At 34.2% G+C, this 6,721-nt stretch overlaps 1 non-coding gene across 1 annotated transcript; it reads left to right on the top strand.

Annotated features, from left to right (window-relative positions):
- Positions 1–6,649: 6,649 nt before the first annotated feature.
- On the top strand, positions 6,650–6,721 carry TRNAE-UUC (transfer RNA glutamic acid (anticodon UUC)). The gene has a single exon. It is a non-coding gene; the product is annotated as a tRNA-Glu (tRNA).

Genomic DNA, 6,721 nt, shown 5'->3' on the forward strand with positions numbered 1-6,721 from the left:
CAACAGTTGCACTAACGGCTCTTATTATTACTTCATTACATAATATTCTTTCATTGCAACAATTAACGATCGTTATTACCTTATTACATACTGTTTTTCACAATCATACCTAAATCTCAATATTACATGCTATTATTTCACACCAATACTTAAAGTTCATAATTATTTCATTAGGTACTGTCCTTACACAACAATATTTAAAACTCATTATTACATAATGTTTTTATACCTAAAGCTTGTTATTATTTTATTATGTACTGTTCTTTCACAACAATACTTAAAGTTGGTTACACCTCACTTTATTACACAACGTTCTGGTTAATAATTAAATGTCGTTATTACTTTATTATATAATAATTTTTCTCAACTATGCTTAAAACTTATTATTACTTTACTAGCTACGATCAGCAAAACATTTGCGACAGTTTTTATGTCCTTTACTTGAATATTCTTAATTTATGATTTTCACGCATGACATTTAAGCTACTATTATGTATTAAATCGATAAATTCTAGTCAGTTTGGATAAAAAAATACGTGGTCGGACAAAGAAAAATACGTAGACCTAACGTAAATTAATAAAACTTTGTTTAATAAAATAAGACGTAATGTAAACAATAAAGTATCGTAATGGCATTTGTTATATGTGTACATTGTATGAAACATTTATGAACGCTTGATTTTACGACTTGAAATAGAGAAAGAAGGTCACAGAAACGAAGATTAAAACTCGTATTAAAAACAAGTATCTGGAAGATGTTTGTAGCTGTCTATCAAACGAACCGAAGCTATTTTTTTGTAAAAGAAAATTAATGTAAAGTTATAATGAAGGTGAACTTAGCTAATCATGCAGAAACGTCTGAATGCGCGTTCACAAAGTGATAAGCGTATGGTTTTGAATGAGTTGCGCACGTGTATTTTATAGGTAAATACGTTAAGGAAGCACATACCAACTGTATTTAGTAAAATGTTCATATTTAAAGAAAATTACACGCAGGTTAAGTGTTGTTTGTATGAAATACTTTTGCAAGTAAAAAAGTAAAGTTGAAAACGAAGCTAGTCGTCATATTGTGAAAAATACATTGTGCTATCGCGTTTTGTTTTGTTTTAATTTAGCGCTAAGCTACACGAGGGCTATCTCCGCTAGCCGTCCCTAATTTAGCAGTGCAAGACTAGACAGAAGGCAGCTAGTCATCACTACCGACCGCCAACTCTTGGGCTACTCTTTTATCAACGCATAGTGGGATTGACCGCCACATTTATAACGTTCCCACAACTGAAAGGGCGAGCATGTTTGGCGCGACAGATATTCGAACCCGCGACCCTAAGATTACGATTCGAACGTCTTAACCCACCTGGCCATACCGAGCCGTGCCATCTTGTAGCATACGCGTTGCATTAAAAATTTTAACTGAGAAAAAGCAGTAATTAATGCTCATTATTACTTTATTATGTACTATTACTTATTATTATTATTTATTACGTACTATTACTTATTATTATTATTATTTATTACGTACTATTACTTATTATTATTATTATTTATTACTGACTATTATTTTACAAATAAAATACCTAATGCTCAGTTTTACTTTTTTTTTTTATCAAACTAACATAATGGTAACAATAAAAAATTGAACCAGTGCCACGTTTTATATTTACAACATATCTGAATCTTTTAATATATGAAGAGCTGGTTAGAATACGAAAACGGGCCCGGCATGGCCAAGCGCGTTAAGGCGTTCGACTCGTAATCCGAGGGTCGCGGGTTCGAATCCCAGTTGCACCAAACATGTTCGCTATTTCAGCCGTGAGGGCATTATAATGTTACGTTCAATCCCACTATTGGTTGGTAAAAGAATAGCCCAAGAGTTGGCGGTGGATAGTGATGACAAGCTGCTTTCCCTCTGGTCTTACACTACTAAATTAGGGACGGTTAGCGCGGATAGCCTTCGAGTAGTTTTGAGCGAAATTCAAAACAAACAAGAATACGAAATGCAGAGGCAGTCAAATTCTTAAGGAAAGACAGAATAAACAACAATGATGAAAAGAGAGGCATTATGCTGCTCTACCAAATGGAATTATCAGTTAGAAAAATTAGATTGTAACGAACATGTTACTGTAGATATCCTGCAAAGAAACAAAACAAAAGTAACTATAGCAGGAATTTACTGCTCACCTAATAAACAACTAGACATAACATCACTCAACAACATCTTTTCCCACAACCATAACTCTATAGTTATAGGAGACCTAAACAGTAAAAATGTCAACTTTGGATACAGGAGCACAAACAACAATGGAAGAAGTCTCTTACAGTGCATAGATGATAACAATATAGTCCTATTAAACGGTGCCACCCCTACACACATAGCGTATGCCACTAACTCCAGTGACATACTAGACCTGTGCATTTGCACATATAATCTGAGCTAAAAACTAATAAAATTCCAGGTGGGAAAAGATGTTGATAGTGATCACCTACTAATATATTGCATCTACGATCTCGACCCCCATAACAATATAACCTACAGGAAAATAAATTTAATTACAGTAAAGTAATTTGGCAAAATTACAAACAGGAATTAGACAACCTAATAAAGTTATAAAAGAACTTAAAACCCATACTGAAATGGATAATTATTGTCAAACAATAACGGAGTGCCTTCAGAAAGCAGCCAAGATAACAATACCAAAACACCATAAAACAACAAACAACACATGGAAACCCACCACAGAAATAAACAACCTAATCAAAACACGAAGACAATTAAGAAGACAGTATATGATAACAAGAGACAGAGAAACAAAAACGCAAATAACATTAGAAATCACATCAGAACACAAATAAAACAACAAAAACAAAATAAATGGAACAATTACTGCTCAAAACTAAATGATAAAACTGACCCGAAAAATTTTCTGGACACACCTTAAAAGACTTATCAATGAAAACACAGACAGTAAGCCGAAGCTTTCAAAGATCAACTTCAAAATACATTTAAAACTCATACTGATCCAGATATGGATACATATTTCTACAATAAAGTCACCAACCATATATTAAACAATAAAAAACTATTTGAACCAATTTTTCCAATAAACATTACTGAGACAAATACAAGACCTGTCACAAATTATGAAAACAAGTTACTAACAAATGAAATATCCCTTCAAGAACGACTTGAAGCAATAAAAAACACACAAAAAAAGCAAATCTCCAGGTGAAGATGAAATACAAGCTATCCTTCTAAAAAAGGGCACTCCGAAATTGTTTGATCATCTAAAAGCACTTCTTAATCTATCTCTGTCCTCAGGATACATCCCAGTTTCTTGGAAGCTCGCAAATATATTAATGTTCCATAAGGAAGGAAAGCCAGCAAATAAACCTCATAGCTACCGACCAATCAGCCTGACCAGCTGTGTATGCAAAATTCTTGAAATAATAATCAGTAATGGAATCTCCAGATTCTTGGAGATAACATCAAAATTACCAAAAGAACAAAATGGATTCAGAAAATTTAGACAAACGACAGATCATTTAATTAGATTAACTGAAACAGAAATAAACAGCTTCAATAATAAAGAATGTACTGTCGCTTGCTTCCTTGATATCGAGAAAGCATTCGACACCGTATGGCACTATGGTCTAAGGTTCCAAATGAATGAAATGGGACTACCGCGTGGAATTATTCGCTGGTTATCTAACTTTTTGGAAAATAGAAAGTGTACAGGGAATGTTGAGGGTACCTTTTCTGAGTATTTTACTCCAGAAGCTGGCGTCCCTCAGGAAGTGGTGGTTAGCCCTATACACTGCATCATGTATGTAAACAATATGCCACTGAAGGATCCAAATCATGGATTCTCTTCACAGTTCGCAGATGATGTAGCAATCTGGAAAAGTGCCACAACACCCACGATAGCAGCCACCAACATACAACCGCAACTGAATAGAATAAGTGAATACTGTCAAAAATATAGAATAAAAATAAACACAGCAAAAACACAACTCGTAGTCTTTACGAAATTGACAAAACACAAAAAACAACAGCCAGAATTATATATGAATGGCACACTACTTCAGACTGCTCCATCGGCAAAATTTCTAGGTCTAACCTATGATTCAAAATTAACTTGGATTAACCATGTGAACGAAATTAAAAATAAAGTCTGGCGAAGAACTAACTATGCTAGGAGTCTAACTGGTAAAAACAGTGGAGCATCTACAGACAATATACTAAAAATCTATAAAACATGTATTAGACCAGAAACAGATTATGCAGCTCCAGCATGGATAACTGTAAGCAATAAAATAATTAAAACTAAACTACAAACAATCCAAAACACACTCCTCACAACTGCATACAGAGTTCCAAGAACTACATCATCTCATTTCGTATACAAATATTCGAACATACCAACCGTACCAGATAGACTCCTACAAAGTACAACAACGTACTTCGATAAAAAATTGGATAAAAACGAACTACTATGCGAACTAGATAGGTACCTCATACATGATGAAGTTAGTCCTAAATATCTCCCCAGTCAACTTATATTTTAAACATAAAAGAAATAAATGAATACAAATAAATAAACAAAAATTATTAAAATTAATTTTATAAAAGGAAAAAGTGCTACCAACAAACTTGACATTCTGCTGATAGAGTAGAATAATAAATATATATGTACCACAATACATGGACATTGCCCTGAAAAGGATCAGAATAATATTCAGTTCAATAATTACAAATTTCAATACTGCAAGACCATAAGTACGGGGAGGAGGAGAGGTCAAAGAGTACCTGACCCTCCAGGGTATGAACATATCTTACCCAAACACCGAGAGAGAAAGAATTCAAAGGCGTCGTTAGGCGCTGGCACATGAGGCTCTCGTCTCGCGATCGTGTATGATAGTTTCCCAATTCCCGGTTGGTGTCTTGAAAAATCAGAATAGAAAACCATGATGATATGATACTGAAAGGCCCAAAATTCCTGCGCCTATAGGTTCAAGCCCCGAATCTTTAAAACACTTAGCGATACTTCTGATAGAACTCATATTAAACACAAAAAACATGACTTGTAGATTCAGGTATTTGTATTTTATGCTTAACATTATTGACTAGCAACTTTAAAAATAACAACTTAGTTTTAGTTGAGATTTTATTCTTCGTCTGTTTCGTAATTACACATTTTACTGTGTTACGTATAAATTCTTTTGTTTGTTTTTACAATACATGACTAACAACATAATTCCCTTTTTGCAGTTATCTAATTGTTTATACCTTATTTTTACGCCATTTAATTTAGAAACTATTACCCCTCCAACAATAACTTTTGTTGTTCTAACAAAGTACACACATTCATCTCGTCTTGTGGAACAACCTTGTTGTTTAATAATACTTACCGGGTAGCATTTCAATTTATTTGTGTCTCTGATTTTGCGTGTTGCAAGTTTGCAAAGCTGGTAATAGGCCAAAACCTTGAGCACGAAATTCTATAACAAATGCAACACTTCATAAAGATGTAAAAATCGAAATGTCGAAATTAAAATAAAATTAACATTGTACTTTTTTTTTTTTTTTACATTTAACATCAGCATTAAGCTGTATTTTTAAATCCTACAATTTTTCTTCGGTTCTTTACAGTGTGCCCTCTATGTCGACGACGACGCATTTCACTCAGTATCTCACAAGATTGGGTGAGATGCAACAACGGTGATCGAAACGCTAATTACGTAAACCATTAGTAAAACAGTTGTTTTGTTGTGAATGCCTTCATTGAATCTTCTAACCTTTTTAGGTCCATTAACGTTAGTTAACCCGTAGAGTAATTTATCACACATATATTATAATTCATGACTTCATTCTCTCTCTCTCTCAATACGAGGGTCGCGGGTTCGAATCCCAGTTTCACCAAACATGTTCGCTATTTCAGCCGTGGGGGCAGTTATAATGTGACGGTCAATCCCACTATTCGTTGGTAAAAGAGTAGCCCAAGAGTTGGCGGTGGGTGGTGATGACTAGCTGCCTTCGCTCTCGTCTTACACTGCTAAATTAGGGACGGCTAGCACAGATAGCCCTCGAGTAGCTTTGTGCGAAATTCCAAAGCAAACAAACAAACAAACTCTCTGGTGTTTGGGTATATAAATTTGTATACCCGGGAGGGTCAGGTACACCAGACCTCTTCCTCCTTTCTTGTTAAAGTGGACTTGTTAGTATAAAGTTAATATATGAGAGCCAGAATGATGAAAATAACACAGGCCCTTTTCAGGGCAATGTCTATGTATATTGTACTTTTAGATTATTTAAGTCTGGAACACAGGTGACCTGTTTTATTTTAGCACTTGTATATATATATATATATATTGCTAATTTTATTGATTTTTAATACTTAATTTTAACTTAATGATCTAATGTATAAATTAATCGGGGAGAGGTGTTTAGGACTCTATCATGTATGCAATACCAGTTTAGTTCATATAACAGCTCTTTTTTTCTCCAACTCTTATCGAAATATTTTATTCTACTATATAGAAGTCTATCTGGCATTCTTTGTGCATTAAAATATATATATCTAAACTTTGAGAAAATGTGTTTGAGTGTTCTATATCATTTTATAATCAATATGTTTGGTAAAAATTACAGACATCCCATGTGGTCTAGTGGCTAGGATACCTGGCTTTCACCCAGGAGGCCCGGGTTCGATTCCCGGCATGGGAA

This window comes from Tachypleus tridentatus, chromosome 8 (assembly GCF_004210375.1).
Source record: "Tachypleus tridentatus isolate NWPU-2018 chromosome 8, ASM421037v1, whole genome shotgun sequence".
Classification (NCBI taxonomy): Eukaryota; Metazoa; Arthropoda; class Merostomata; order Xiphosura; family Limulidae; genus Tachypleus; species Tachypleus tridentatus.